At 42.5% G+C, this 16,720-nt stretch overlaps 1 protein-coding gene across 1 annotated transcript in view; it reads right to left on the bottom strand.

The window, feature by feature from the left end:
* The window catches only part of Kcns3 (potassium voltage-gated channel modifier subfamily S member 3), a 50,581-nt gene that overhangs the window by 19,447 nt on the left and 14,414 nt on the right, over positions 1-16,720 (bottom strand). Inside the window, exons 3-4 of the mRNA XM_031356919.1 lie at positions 9,936-10,035; positions 1,911-2,101 (exon numbers count right to left, since the gene is read on the bottom strand). The gene's annotated coding sequence lies outside the window, so the exon portion shown is untranslated. The remainder of the gene's footprint in view (positions 1-1,910; positions 2,102-9,935; positions 10,036-16,720) is intronic.

Genomic DNA, 16,720 nt, shown 5'->3' on the forward strand with positions numbered 1-16,720 from the left:
AGATTGAGTATCACAGAAAATGCATTCTCAATGAGGAAGGTATAATCTTGACCCCCAAGAGGGGCTTCTAATCCTCTTGTCCACCTGAGCCATGTTTTTTGTTTTTTGTTTTTGTTTTTTTTTATTTTATAAATTGTATTATAAAACAACTTGCAAACAAATTAAAAACATCAGACACCAAGATTAACCAGACCCAATATCTATACAACTCAATGAAATTTCTATACAATTAGAACAGGCTTGAAAACGGGAGCTGTGGAGTTCCATATTAAACTTTATCCTTTCAGTGTTGAATGTACTTTATGCTCTTACCCACTCCCAAAACCAAAAGCTCTATAACAGAATCAGAACTAGAACAACAGGTAAGTTCATATACACTTTCATAATTGTGCCCATTACCTCATCCCCTAATATTTAGCCTTCCCTGCTGTCTTTCCTTCATGTTACTTTGTGTACCCACATGTCCATTTTCTTATGTACATACATACATTATCACCGAGATTCTGCATATGAGGGAAAATCACTTTTTCACCTGAGCCATGTTGTATGGAGGGGTGTTCATATAGATGTCTGTAACCGCAGTTCTGGCATTCAGAAGAGGGAGTTTTGGAGAATTTGAATGTACTGGGTCAAGTTCATAGCTCCCTCCTCCTGAACTCTCCTGCTCTGCTTACCTTCTCCAACAGCTCTTTGTGTCCACTTTGTACCAACATATGTCACAAGGTAGTACTTCTGTACTTGAGCATTACTCTGCACAAATGTCAGATGTCTAGCTCATCTGTAATATTCATCCATCCTCTCTACAGCTATAGCCAAAGATATAACTACTGGTCCTTGTCTGGTAAAAGACTCTGGTTTTGTATTAACAAGAGCTATTGCCATTTGTCAAATATATATATATATATATATATATATATATATATATATATATGATAGCAGAAAGCTCTAGATCAAGCATGGCAAAGTTCAGTAACTCCAATGGCCAAACAGTAAAGTCAAAGAAATAAAGGAACAGTTGGGGACTGTAATGTATCCTCCACAGTTCAACAGGAAGAGATTACAGAGCACCTCAGTGCTTTGGGGGATTAAAGGATAAACTTATGAGTGTTTGTAGAAAAATAAGACTGATTTCTATGTAGGATATCTTGGTTGACCCACCAGACTTTAAACATTATATGGCTCCACTGAAATATGCTTCTGGCTACACTGTGACCTGATCCAGTCTTCTGACAGTTCCAATTTGGTGGTATCCATATTAAGCTAGACATAAAAGGACTCTTACTAAAAAAACAGCAGTGTTGCTTTTTCAAGTCCGAATGGTAAATATTAAAAAAAGAAGAAGAAGAAGAAGAAGAAGAAGAAGAAGAAGAAGAAGAAGAAGAAGAAGAAGAAGAAGAAGAAGAAAAGGAAAGAAAGAAGAGGAAAAAATGGAGAGTCGAGGAAAGAATGTATACCACACAATTTTTTTTTTCTGGTTTAAGACACTGAGATAGAGCTTAATATAGTCCAGACTAACCTCTGAGTCACTAAGCACCTGAGGATAACAGAACTTCTATTCTTCTTGCCTCTGCTCTCAAGTGCTGGGAGTGTGCTACTATACCTGATTTTTTTTTTATGCTGTGCTGGGGATCAAATCCAGGACTTTATGTATGATAAGCAAGCACCCTAAGCTATATCTCCAACTTCACCCAAAAACTTTCTAAAGCTGGCTTGTGGTATGATGCAACTCTAATCTAACCCTTCCAGACCTATACTCTTTTGTTTCAACTGGCCATCAGGTTTTGCAATCAGAAGAACTTCCCCCCAAATTGCCATCTGTGGCATTCCTCTTTATTGCTTTATTGTAAAATATTTTCCTCTTCCTCTGACTAGGACCATCAGAGAAATTGACACAGAAAGACAGCTCTTACCCTCGTGGTGGTGACGTCACACAGCCTGCCCTCATCCTGCACAGTGGAACGTCCATTGTCATCCAAGAAGCTCCTCCTGTCTTCCCTTGCTGGAGTGTGGAGTGCGCACCGGCATTTAGTGACTCAAAGAAGAGAAGAATGTGGTCCTCTAGCTGTCCAAGTCAAAGCAGATGCTGTAAAGTCAAGTTCACCTACAGAGGAAAGCACCAGTCAAGTTGTCAGTCCAAGGTTGAAACAAAGCCAAGATGTTCTATCACCCACTCAGTGTTCTGGGCATTTTTTACTGATTAGACACCAGTCTTCAAGCTCCATGGAATTTTTGGGGAGAAAGTGGTCTCTTCACAATATGGTACCATCACTTCACCTGGATAGGATTAAGGACTCATCAAACTTGATGTCAATGGAACATCTGAAGTATCACATCTGTCACAGACCATGAAACATCTGGACACTGAATTTTAAACTGATAAACTGGGTGCTGGAGTTATTATGGCTTTACTCAATTCCCACAGAGCTGCTTTTAAGAGAGTTATTCTCCTAGCCAATACATTGCGGATATGCTAATAAACTTCTAAGTGAATATCCTTTAATCCATTTCAGAGGCAAATTTATAGGGGTTACTGGTCTAATAGAATTAATTCTACTGCTACAATTTGAGATCAATAGATTTCAAAAGCCAGCCAAATCCAATTCCTCTTTGTACATTGCTATATGTGTCACAGTATAGAGATGATTTCAGGTACTAATGTAGAGTCCTTACAACCACGAGGATGTTCATGCAAGGGTGGGATGCGGGGGGGGGGGTGCGGGGGATGGAGGACTGGGTAAGTTTATGTCAAAACAAACAAAAATATAACACAGCTCTCTCTCTGTTTCTCTCTCTCTGCTTCTCTCTCTCTGTCTCTCTGTCTCTGTCTCTGTCTCTCTCTCTCTCTCTCTCTTTCTCTCTCTCTCTCTCAATAATTTAAAGAAAGCAAAAATTAAAAAAACTCAACCAAGAAAACCATGCCTCATGTGAGTGTATTTCCATAGGTCTATGCTGGCTTCCAAGCATCTATCCATTGACATTTTTCCAATCAACACTAAGTCCAAAAGGAGCAGGGGGTAGTCATGGAGAAAAATAAACTATTGACTTTGAGCTAAAGACAAGCAAGAAGTGTCTGTGGCTCCATCAGTCATTAAACAAACACTCAGTGTGGTTGAAGATCTTCTAAAGTCCTGGGATCTCACATGGCACACAGCAGCTACTCCAACACCCAAAAAGCTCACAACTCCTAAGCCAAGCAAACACATGAAAACAAACATGTCTGAACAATATCCCAAGGGCAGGCAGAGTCCAAGAGGATCAAAGTTTACAAGTTGGTCCCAACAGAGACAGAGCACATCCTGACACTCGGTAGGGGTGAATTTCCCCTTCTAACAGATCTGGGTCGTGAGAATGATCCAGAAGTGAAGTTCACTTCAATCTGAATTTTCCAGGTGTAACTCTTGGTGGAAAAGCAGAGAAATCCCTTTATAAGGATGAATAACCAGATTTCAGAAGTTAAAGGCTCCTATATCCTCCTCTGGCCTCCCCTTCTTCCTCCCCCTCCTTCTCTTCACTGCCTCCCAGAAGCTCTTTTGACATTTGCTTCCTGGGCCAAGGCAGAAATGCTACTGTGCCTAATGGTTCTTCTCGGATACCTTTCAAACTGCAGAACAGTTTAAAAGAAAGTAAGGTTAACCTGGCTAGGAAATAAATATTTAACCCCTAGTAGCTTGAGCATCACTGTATTCAATACAGAAGGAAGAAAATAAAAAGTACTTGGGCTCTTGGCTAGAAGTTCGTTGCTTTGGCTCAGCACAGAGCAGTCAGGGCTGACGCAGGGAAACACAGTAAGGTTAGCCAAGTGTATCCTTTCCACAGAAAGCTGTACCTTCAGGTTTGTCATGAATCAATGACATCCCAAACCAAACAGCTTCCTCACTGCCACCTAGACTCAGAATGTGTGCACTTTACTAGATTTTCAATCACTTTTATCACTGTCAAATGATGGGAACTAGGAAGATGGCTCAGCTGGTAACGCATTTGCATCAAACACATGAGGGCCTCAGTTTGATCCCTAGAGACCATGTAAAACTACAGCATGTGGTGTCACACCTTTCTTTCTAATCCCAGCAGAATGAGACAGGAAGAGCCCTAGAGATCAATGGCCAACCAGTCTAACCTAATTAGCAAGCTTCTAGCCAATAAGAGAATCTGCCTCAAAAGAAGTAGACCTTGTTTCTCTAGATGACACCCAAAGTGGTCTTCTGGTCTCTGCACGCATGCTCACACACACACACACACACACACACACACACACACACACACACACCCTAACACCTGGATTTTCAAAATAAGTGCAATGCCAGTCAATAGTAATTATGATTTATACCAATCCACACCACTCTAAGATCATTAGTGTTCTAAATAACTCAAGAAAAGAATGATAGCTACCATTTTCTGAGCTACCCACCCCATTCTAGGCACATTTGTGTAATGTTTACAAACATCTCCTCAACCTTTAGCCAATGCATGTGACAAGTATTATTATTATTTTAGAGGTGGGACATCCAGACCCAAAGATGTTATCCACCCACAGTTCTACACCCAAGAAGTTCCAGATCCAAGGTTCAAAACAGTCTGTCTGATCTTATTTACTATGCAAATCAAGATTCCTCCAGCCATCATCCAGAAGTTTTGAGGAAGGATTGAGGGAAGTAGGCAAAACCTAACCCAAAGCGCCAGACTCAGGGGGAGGAAGTGTGGGCATCCAAAGGGCTCTCCCCTCCTTGCTTAACAATCCCACACAATATGGGGTTGTCTTTCTATCTGGGCCTACCAAGTGATCAGGGGTGATCTACTCAAGCAAAGGGATCATCAGGAGTGGTATAGTACTAAAGGTCTCTGACTTTGTGGTTCAGTCCAATTCTGGCAAAAAACCATAAAGCTCCCTCAAGGCCTGCTTCCTCCTGTAGAATTCCTCTTCCCAGTAATTGAATTATCTTTGCTATTTCCTCCAGCCTACCTATATTTCCTGGTGAGTTCAGCATTCAAAACATACAGAATGACTACCTCCATTATTGAGGGGGAAAGGTGAGGCATGGATGGCATAGCAGACTCTTCCATCATCCAGACACCTGACATACAGATGACAGGGGGGTTGAGGGAATGAAATGAATTGTAAAACCATACACAGGAATGGACAGCTTCCCTAGACCCTCGCCATAGGTGTAGGGTGACCTCTAAAACTGTAAACGTGTGCCTCGTAAATCAAAGATAATACTCCTTGTGGCATTGCACAACTGGCTACTGTTCTCTGTACACACACACAGAATATTGGATGTTCCCATCACTGTCAAGTTATATTCTTCTGAAGTATTATCACACCAGCGCGTGTGCCAGCACCACCCATTAGACTGAGAAAGCTGCCAGTGAGGTACAGCATCCCACCATCCATCTTCATATTAATTATCCCTGTCATACAGTGGGGCTTCACACATTTTGTTCAAACCAATTCCTCTTTCCCATGTCAACAAAAGTAAAGAATAAATTAGAGGGAAAAAAATCTATAAAGATAATGAAAGGCAGTTGGCCAGAGAAAGAAGAGGAGGAAGAAACTAGGAAGGACAAAATGGCTGCCAGGACCTATCCTGGCACTGGGTAAATGAAATAATCCTATCCTGGAGAGTCAGCCTACTCCACCCCAGGGGTGGAGCATCTCAAAGCCAGAGTAAAATGGCAGAACTTCAGAGTATCTGTATTCTTAAGCACCCTCAAAATCTCCCTTGCACTGACTCCAGGCTCCAAGAGACACTTCCTGGTGCGGCCAATATATGCTCTGCCCTTGTGATTTGCCAATGTATGGAACTTTAAAAAATGGAAAGTGGCTCACTTACAGTTTCCTGTGAGTTCTGATGTGAGTCAGTGTCTTAACTAGGGTGCTTGTTGCTGTGATGAGACACTGTGACTATGAGCAACTTGGAGAGTAAAGGGTTTATTTGGAATACTTTTACATCATAATCCATCAAAGAAAGGACAGGAGCTCAAACATGGCAGGAATCTGGAGCAGGAGTTGATGCAGAGGCCGTGGAGGCGTGCTGCTTACTGTTTTGCTCATCTTGGCTTGTTTATCTTAATCGCATATAGAACCCAGGACCACTACCCCAGGGATGGTACCACCCAGAATGAGCTGGGTCCTCCTCCATCAATCACTAATGAAGAAAATGCCCTACAGATGGATCTTATGCAACTATGCTTTCAGATGACTCTAACTTATGACAAGTTGACATAAAACTAGCCGGCAGAATGTGATCAGACTTTTGATGCCAGAAAATGAGTTTTTGAAATTACACAGTGACCTTTGTCTGGGAAATGGCACCTATAAGAAGACTCCTGATCCAGACAACTTCCCTGGAGACATCTCCACTTTACAAACTCCCACAGTAGATGTCTCTGCCTTGGCACCACTGTTTCTATAGGGCAGGATGACTGTTTCTTTTGGGAGTGCCCAACAGATTATAAAATATTTAGCAGTATCGATAGGCCCCACCTACTAAATAACAAGGTTATTACAATCAGAAATCTCTCTAGAGACAGCAAGATATCTCAACAGCTAAAGGTGTTTGTTATTAAGGCCTGGGAACCCCACAGGAAGGAGAGAATCATTTCTCACAAGTTGTCCTCTGGCCACCACAAGCACACCATGGCATATGTATACACACACATACACACAAACACACACACAAATTAATAAAGCTCATTTCAGACCCTGTCAAGTGTTCTACTTGAGAAGAAAAATGATCTCCAGGTAAGACAAGAGCTCTATAAATGAAGTAAAAGTTCAAACCCCTGTTTGCAACTGGGCGCACAATAATGCTTCCTTGTGGCCGGGGCCCAGGAATTGCCCTCCAATATTTACTTTTTTTAGCATCAGGCCCGGCATTTCATTCCATGATATCATCCAAAAACAAGTTAAAAATACGAAAAGTTAAAGGCAACTTTAGGGAAGCTGAGAAGATGGCTTAGGAGGTGAGCTTGCCACACAAGCATAAGGAGCTGAGTTTAGTTCCCAAACACTCACGTAAAAGCCAGTCGTAAATGACATATACCTGCAAGCCCAGACATGAGGAGGCTGAGATAAGCAGATCCCTGGAGGTCACAGGCCTACCAGTCTAGCCAAGTAGGTGAGCTCCAGGTTCGGTGAGAAAACCAGTCTCAAAAAATAAGCTGGCGAGTGGTTAAGGGTAGCACCTAATATTGACTTATATCCTCTACCATGTATTCATACATGAGTATATGCACACACACACACACACACACACACACACACACAAATGTGCACACACACATGAACATGCACACATATAGTACACATGCACAGAGCAAGCCTAACCTGTTAGCTCTCAAAATATGTTTCATGTGAGTTCAGTATAAGGATGCATTTTTTTTCTGTATGAGAGTCTGCTTTGTGCTTCCTAGGATGACATACCATGCATGTGTATTTTTGTGGCTTCAAACACACAGCCTGCTTTCTGCAGTAATACTGCTCCTGCTGAAATTAGGATGTATGAAATTAGTCTGCCCCCTGCTTCCTAGGACGACATACCCACTCCTAGTCAAAGCTCTCACCTTGTAGAACCTCAGTGACTGTCTTGAAGGGAAAAAAATGCAAATGCATGTCAGTTTCATGGCCTTGCCACTACTCATCAATCACACACCAATTCTTAATAAAACCTGAGGGTAATAAAATTATAGGCATAATAATGGAAGATGAAATTCTATCCTGTCTGTGTCTTGCTTAACTAATGAGAATTTTCATCCAGTGTTTTGCTCCAATAGTATTAAAATATCACAATCAGGCTTCCATAATTGGATTGACTGTGCTAGAAGAGTTGTACTGATATTTAAATCCTATAATCCAAAGCCATCAGAAGAATACACCTTCCAGTCGATGCTGACTGTGGATTGCCACCAGTATCCCTGAACTACATTCTTCCTCCAAATTATCAAATTTCAAAAAGTACCTTAATATGAAAAATCTTTACATTCACATGTTTTTTTTTTATCCAATTGGCCCCAGAAGGAAAATGAAAGCTTCTCGGGTTCTAATATATTCAAGGATTAAAAATAAATTTATAGATGTTCTGGTTTTCGGTGAGAGGCCTGGTTAGTGCTTTTTAAAGCAAAGTCTCTAAATTATACTGGAAAGATCAGCGTAAGTTCTGTTTCTCTCTTGAGTATCTGCAGTGAGTGGATGTGAAAGCATCCCCAGCAATCCCTAAGGCCCTGGGCATTCGTAACCAAACACCACCTTCCTCTCCTCCAGTTCTGTGTTTCCAGACAACCTCCCCTGTGGGATAAGAGAGCAGCAACATTGCAGCTGAGTCACCTCCCCAAGACAATCTGTGACACCAAAGTAGAGACAACCAGGCCAGAAGCTGCCCAGGGAGGTGTGCCCCACATAGATAAGAGCATTACACAGGAACTTACCCCACGAAGTTACCCCTGAGTACTAACAGGGCTCTCAAATAGCTCTGAAGAGTCACCTTTCCACTGGCCCCAGGAAGGAACTATCCTACCTTGATGTAATCAACTTTGCCCAGGGTGGTTGAAGAAAAAGGTTCCTATTGCAGGCAGGAAGGTAAATTAGCCCAATCAGGAGCCGGAGATCGTGCACAGCCTAATCCTAGACTTATCTCGCTCCCTTTCCGTGATATGAATGACAACCTACTGTGCTGAAGCGCTGAGGAAGGAAGAAAAAGCCAGCAGCAGCATTGCAGGATGCAGCAGAGTTTAACACAAAGGGAACAGCAGACTGTAAACTGGCACTGGGAAAGCGTTCCCGAGGACATCACAGCCAGAGGGCTCACTCACCTTTCACATTTCCAGTAGTATCCGGAGGAAATAAATCACAAGTGCATTAAAGGAAGGTGTGGAGGGAGGTTTCCAGTGTATCATTAATTCCTCATAAGCTTATGCCAAAAGCCACCTAAATGTCCATTGAGGAGGAGACACAACACAGCCTAGAGGGAGCCATGGAAATGCTCACTGAGAGAAGCTTAGGAACTTCTGGGGTCCTGTCCAACCTGGGCCCTGCTCTGTGGTCTTCTATGTCTGGGCTCAGTTATCATGTCCCAGTCTTGCTTTTGAGTTTCAGCTTCTGGGTTTCCTGAGGCAGGATCTCAGTGTCTAACCTTAGAAGGTCTTCAGCCCACTATGAATTCCAGTCTGCCCTTGAACTTGTGATATTCCTACCTCAGCCTCCCAAACACTGGCCTTACAGGGATGTACGTAACAAGGCCTATGAGTAAGGAATGTGGTTTTTGCATTCATTTTACAGATGAGGAAACTGGTGAACAAAGGCCTAACTCTCTTGAATCAATAACTACTTTTTTTAAAACAGAAAACTCACTGTGTAGCTTCCGACTTCTGACTCTCCTGACCTGTACTCCTGTGCTAATGTTACAGACATGCACCACCACACCAGGTTTATACCCATGCTTGGGATTGAACCCAGGCCTGTGCTCACTGGAGAAGCACTCTACCAATTGAGCTACAAACTGCAAAGGCAAGAGTCAACAACTACTCCATGAGGGCTCCGTGATTTCAACTCAAGTAGTGCCCTAAAGTCATGCTCCTAACCACTAAGACATAAGCTCAGTGGAAAGTAAGACAATTACAGTACACTGTATGGCACGGTCCTGCTTTGCAAGATATGCCTGTGCTGATTGTAGACTAGAAAAAAAATCTGTAATAATATACACTGAAATGATGTGTGCATTTTTTCTGGATGATAGAATTTGGCATGAGTCTTGCTTTTTTGACTTTGAATTTGTCAATGTTGTATAAATTTCTTGAAGTGTGTTAAGTCTTATAAAATCCTTAGGAAAGAGTTACATGGGTAAGAAAATATAAAAATTCACAAGCAGCCTGGGTCAGTAGTTGAGCAGGAAAGAAAAGAGATAGACATGAGGAGGATTTATAACCTGCGGGGGACTTACAGGCTAGCCAGTGGTAGACTCTTCATCTACATCCCCCTGTGTCCTGATAGAATCATGGGCTGCTTTACTTCATTGGATGCTCCTTTATCCCCAGGGCTACCTGGGAAGACAAAGAGAGAGAGAGGCAATACGGAGCTTGACCTCAGAGATTATAGGAATATATTACAGGGCACAGAGGTAAGTAAGGAACTGCCATACAAGGTTCAGACAAGGGATAGTCCCTGCAATTGGAGTAGAGGCATATATGAGTAGAAGCATTAGAGCCAAACTTTGAGGGGCACAGCAGTTGTGATCAGGAAAAGTACACAGAATGGAAGGAAGTTCCTAATGGAGGAAGCTCATGCCAAATAAAAAAAGAGGAAAAACCACTGCTGGGTATGAAGAGTAGGTAAGCATGGAGTTCAGCCAAGGCCGAGCTTATGAACTCAAGACGCTGACATACCTTTTCCTCTTAAAATGTCCAAAGAACTCTACCTGTGCAGGTCAGCCCTTTTGAGACCTAGTAAGAAGGATGCTCCAGGGAGACGGGTCTGGCTTACCTATAGCTATACATACTCCCCTGAAACGAGTAGCCTATACGCCAGACCTCCAAAACTTTCTATCAATGAGAAACCAGTAAGAAGTGGCAAAAATCTCCAGGCATTGGTGCTGTTTCTTGGATGTCTAGAATAGAGAGTGCCCTTGGGCACCCCAGTGCACAGGAACTCCTGGGATCTAGGAATTCTAGGAGAGACATCCAAAATGCAGGCACGGACAGAAAAATGAACTAGTTTCATTAATTCATCCCTCTTTCCATAGTGCCCTCTCTCCACAAAAGGCAGCACAGGGCACCGCAGAGGAATCTTAGAAGGGATATCTTGACTTTTCCTTGGGGGGGGGGGCATGGTTTTCGAGCTGATACCGAATGATTCATTCCATCAAACAGGCTTGGGGTAGTAGTACCAATATGGCAACCACAACAAACGATCTGGATAATCCCTGGCCCCAGTAAGAGTTGCTGCAGGAGCCCCAGTATGCCTCTTAGACTCTTAACTGCTTTGAATTCTCAGTAATCACATACCTACTCCTAAGTCTTCTTTAATGATTTAATAAAGGAATGCATATATTGCTTAGTCACAAGTTGGTTTTAGTATTTTGATAAGTGCATTTCAATATGGTAGCAGTCCTTTCTATCCCATGGCTTTTCTGTTTTGCATTTTGTTTTGTATTTAAAAACACTGTTCTGACAGTGGGAGAGGGAGCTGTCCCTACTTGAGAGTCCCTTTTCCTTCTACTAGGTTGCTGCCTTGTCCAGCCTTGATGTGATGGTATGTGCCTGGTCTTGTCGCTTCTTATGTTACAATGTTATGTTCTGTGTTTGGTTGATATCCTTGAGAGGTCTGCTCTTCTCTGACTTCTCTGAGGAGGAAGATGGTGGGAGAAGAACGGGAGAAGGGGAAACTGCAGTCAAAACATCTGAGAGAATTAAAAAAAAAAATACTGTTCTGAAAAATGGCCCATTACTTCTTTGATAATCATCACATGGACCTCTGGCACATACACACACACACACACACACACACACACACAAAGAGGTTGTCAAGTTCTGGACTTTGATAAGTCACATCTGACACTCTTGTGTCAGCCTTCAGTGCCTTCCATCTTAGAGCCAAAGTCAAAGTTCCCTCTGCTCCTCTGTTTGCTTTTAGCTCCTCAAGCTCTAACTCACAAAGCTCTTCCTGATCATCATTATTCCTGCCAGGGAGGTGTGGGCTGCCTCAGAGCCTCTGTAGTAGCAGATCTCATCCAAGGATGCTCTAGTCACAGGATAAGCTGAGAAGGGTCGCATCAAGGTTCAAATAAAGGATATATTTACATCCTACTTCAAAAAAAAATAGATATAGGACATCCTATAAGGAGAAAAAGAGAGAGAGAGAGAGAGAGAGAGATTTAAAAACAAAATTAAATATAGGATATATTTATATCCTATAAATTTATGTATAGATGTATGTATATATGTATGTACATATATATCTTTTCTATTTCTTTATCTTGTTTATTAGAATTTGCACTCTACAGTACATACAATACTACAAGTGCCTTCCAACTCATCTGTCACATAATAGGTTAAAATTAAATTTATTTGTAGATTCAATTGACAAACTTTTTTATTAACTTGCACACAGCTTGGCCATAAGCTACTGCCATTTCATATTAAAGTTCTCTGCCCATTACATTGAATGAGAGAAGGGGGGAAATCAGCATCAATGTGCTTTTGAAATTATGGTCATGACTTCAAGTAAAAAAAAAAAAAGACAAAAAAAGGCAGCTCATCTATAACACATGTATATACATACACACACACCACACATACACACAAATGTCACTGAATCAAGTGGGCATTTTGTAGTAGCAGTGGAACTGGTTGATACAGTCATCACACAGAAGCAACCTGGTCATGATAAATGGAAATGAGCATGTTTGGATTTGTGGCACTGATAATAAATCACTGCATGGCCAGGACTGCATATAACCCACAGATGATGAAAATATAAGACAGCATTTTAAAGTTCACCACAGTAAACTAGTGTTGCGAAAGGAAGAGCTGACACAGAAGAGCCAGCATCGCAGGAACTCGTCCCATTCTGTCTCCAGAAAGGTTTAGTTTTAATAGGAACTATTGCTTCTTTTGGAATAATCCACTAAAGCTTGCTAAGACTGGACTCCTCCCATTTCTTACAAAATGTAGTCAAGGGCTGAAGATGTGACTCAGTGGTGGAATGCTAGCCTAGCACGCACAAGGACCTGGATGAAGTCCTTTGTGCTACACAACCCCTAAAAATTGTAAGTTACGGACAAATAAAGTACTAAATGACATCAATCACAAACCTCTTGATGAAGATGTTCTTGAGCCCTTTAGATATGAAACACACATACACACTAAAACCTCCCTGAATGCCTCACTGCAACATGGATATGTGTGTGCATGTGTGTACACATACATACACATGTATGTGTACATTTACATATACACATATTTTATATATATCTACCAGATATAGATATAGATATAGATATATGGTCAGAAGTTAACATTGGGTTGGGTATTATGATGGTTTGTATATGCTCTACCCAGGGAGAGGCACTATTAGAAGGTGTGGCCCTGTTTGAGTGGACGTGGCCTTTTGGGAGTAGGTGTGGCACTGTGTGTGTGGTCTTTGGGCCCCTCATCCTAGCTGCCTGTAGGCCAGTATTCTGCTAGCAGCCTTCAGATGAAGATGTAGAACTCTCAGCTCCTCCTGTACCATGCCTGCCTGGATGCTGCCATTGTCCTTGATGATAATGGACTGAACCTCTGAACCTGTAAGCCAGCCCCAATTGAAAGCTGTCCTTTATAAGAGTTGCCTTGGTCATGGTGTCTGTTCACAGCAGTAAAACCCTAACAAAGACAGGTATCTTCTTCAGTCAGTATCCACCTTCTTTTTTGTTACAGTGTCTCTTATTAATTAAGGACCTGAACAATTTAGCTAGACCTGCTGGCTAGTGAGTCTAAGACTCTGTCCATGTCCACCTCCCCAAGGCTGGGGTTACACGTGCGCACCACCATACCCATCTATTTTATACATGGGTTCTGGAGTTTGAACTCTTGTCCTCTTGCTTATTCAGGAAACACTTTACAAGCTAAGCCTTGCCCCAAGCTCCCCAACACAGCTCTCTGAAGTTAGTTTCTACATCCTTCCTTTGCTCCTCTTCTACCACACTACATATGTTTTTGCTAAGGGCAGCTCCAAACAGCAAACCCCAAAGATGCTTCTCAGTCTGCATGTGGTTTACCGGACAGTGGAATTTGTCACCTTGGAACTCCCTAGTCCCTGCCATTCCCCACCACTACTTTACTGTTCCTCCTTACTTCTCTGACAACATGTGCAAGTCCCTAGGAAATCCACTTCCTCTGTTCAAGTTTTAAATTAAATTCCTTCAGGGACCAGGACGATGCCCACAGTGAAAGTAAGAGAAGCCCTGGCCCACTATGAGAGCAAAAGCATGCTAGCTTATCCAAAAATCTGAGCTCACTACTGTCTCTCACCCATGGGTCTCAGGAAACTACATCATCCAATTTATCAGGAACATTTACAAGTCTTTTTATAATTTTTATAGACATTCTTGGCCTAGAGACAACCTCCAAGTTACCACATTGTCTTCTCTACATGTTAGCCACTTCTAGTGACTCTTTCTGTACCCTGGTTCTTCTCCTTAACCCCCATCTAAAGACAGAATGGAGACATGTAGTCTCTCTCTCTCATTCTCTCTCTCTCTCTCTCTCTCTCTCTCTCTCTCTCTCTCTCTCTCTCTCTCTCTCTCTCTCTCTCTCTCTCTCTCTCTCTCTCTCTCTCTCTCTCCCTCCCTCCTTCCCTCCCTCCCTCCCTCCCTCCCTCCTTCCTTCCCTCCCTCTCTGCACACACAACACAAACACACCACATTCTGGGCCCCTACAACTGCCCTCACTGCTTACTGGGCTTCTCCATTTGAATAACCCACTGAGACCCTAAACACATACAAATATTCCATTTGTTCTCTACTCTCACCACACCTGAATCTCAAGTTAGGCAACCAGAAATCATGCCAGCCAGACATAGATCTTCCCCTCACTCCCCACACCACTGACACCAAGCCAGTGCCAACAATAGCCTCTCGGCCATGTTCCATGAATCGCTCACATCCTTCCTTTTTCCTTCAGAAATGCTATGTGTTTCCTCTGGTTGGCACAGTAGACTCTGACTATACCCCTTGCCTTGTTCCCATCTTCATTCCTTACTATGGTTGGATTTTGTTACACTGCACACACAGGAGGCTTTTCAAGCCTTCAGGATAAACACTAGATCCAGAATGCTTAGGGGAAAATGTGGCTTCTCACTCAGTAGTTAAGTGGTATTAGAAAAGCTAATGGAGCTGTCTCAGCCTCAGTTTCCTGAGTCTTAAAGTACAGACAATGAATGTGGAGGTTTGAATAGGAACTCATGTTAGAATGCCTGGCTCATAGAGACTGGTATTATTAGGAGATATAGCCTTTTTGGAGTAAGTGTGGTCTTGTTGGAGGAAGTATAACACTGGAGGGGGGGCTTTGAGTTTATATATGCTCAAGCTACACCCAGTGTGGCACACTGTGTCCTTCTTCTGCCTGTGGATCAAGATAGAGAACTCTCAGCTCCTTTTCCAGCACTATATCAGCCTGCACATTGCCATACTCCCTGCCATGATGGAACCTATGAAACGGTAAGACACCCTCAATCAAATGTTTTCTTTTGTAAGAATTGCTGTGGTCATGGTGTCTCTTCGCTGCACGAGAGACCCTAACTACAACACCAAACACGAAGCCTGTCTTGTGTAGAACAGCTAGGAAGGTGAAAGAGGAGATAAGAGTTCTCTCATCCATCATCCTCACCTGCCACAACCCAGCTGGGATTGATGAAAATGCCTTAAAATTTGCCAAAGGTTCCCCAGCTCCAAATCACCGAGGTCTGCACACTCGCTTCATCTACTCAGAGTGCCCTTCAAGACTACGCTGCATTCTGCTTTCCCTGACCTCAGGCTCCTCCCTACCCCAAACCCATGTCTACTTTACCCCTGCAGCTAACAACCTCTGTGTCTGCCTGGACAGAGTATTTCATTTGCTCTCTATAACAGAGTAATCTGTTTACTGTTGCCACCTGCATTGGAAGATCCTCAAAGGCACGGGGTCTCATTTTCCTTAATCTTTGTATCTTTGATGCTAAATAATAACTCATGAATGTATGAAGGAGTTAATCACCCTTTGAATGCCCCGGACCAATCCAGAGAGGCAGGCATATTTATGGTTCACCATTGATGGATGAGAAAACGGGGGTTCAAAATGGTTGAGTACAGAACCTGGTATAGAATGCATCACTCAGTAAACTCTTTACCATATAAACATTAGGATCCAAAACTGGTTCCCAGAACCAATGTAAAAATGCCAGGCATTGTAGTAGTGGTGGTAGTGTGTGCTTGTATCTCAGCACTGTGGGGTTAGAAACAAGTGAATTCAGGGGGCTTGTCAACCAACCTAGCACAGCTGGTGAATTCCAGACCAAGGGAGACAGTGCCTGAGGAATGACACTCAAAGGTGATCTCTAAACACCCACATACATCTGTGAACCCATACAAATGTGCATGCACACATACATATGCACATAAGTGGTTGGGCACAGAGCCAAGTAAGTCAGGTGAGAGCCCATGAAAGCCCAGGCTCAGGAAAAGGAGTAAGAGGAGACACCATTCTGCCTTTTCTACTGATGGCTTGTCTATATACACCAGATTCTTGTCCCTAAAACAAACCAAATTTATCTCCATGAATCACCACACAACTGTTTGTGTGAGAAGTGACAAAATGTCTACAAAGTACCAGAGATCTCAATAAATGAGTACAGGTAGCCCTTCTAAGAGGGTCTGTCACTGAACAGTTTTTCTTAAAAGCCTGTCTATACATTGCTTGCTTTGTGCCCAGCACTGCATAAATTACTTTGCTGAATGTTGCATTATGCAAGATAAATATTATCACCGTTATTCCCAATCTGCAAATGAGGTAACCAGAGCTACAGAGGCGTAAAAGCATCCCCAACCAGAAAAGGTAGGAATTTGACTCAAAGTCATGAGAGCAAGGCCCTCTAACCAGTCTGCTGGCATGGAAATCTCAATCTGCTGCTTTCTAGCAGCATGAGTTATTTTTATAGAGAGATAAATAGACAGAGAGACAGACAGACAGATGTATGATTGATAGATAATCAATG

The sequence above is a fragment of the Mastomys coucha genome, unplaced genomic scaffold (genome assembly GCF_008632895.1).
Source record: "Mastomys coucha isolate ucsf_1 unplaced genomic scaffold, UCSF_Mcou_1 pScaffold6, whole genome shotgun sequence".
Lineage (NCBI taxonomy): Eukaryota > Metazoa > Chordata > Mammalia > Rodentia > Muridae > Mastomys > Mastomys coucha.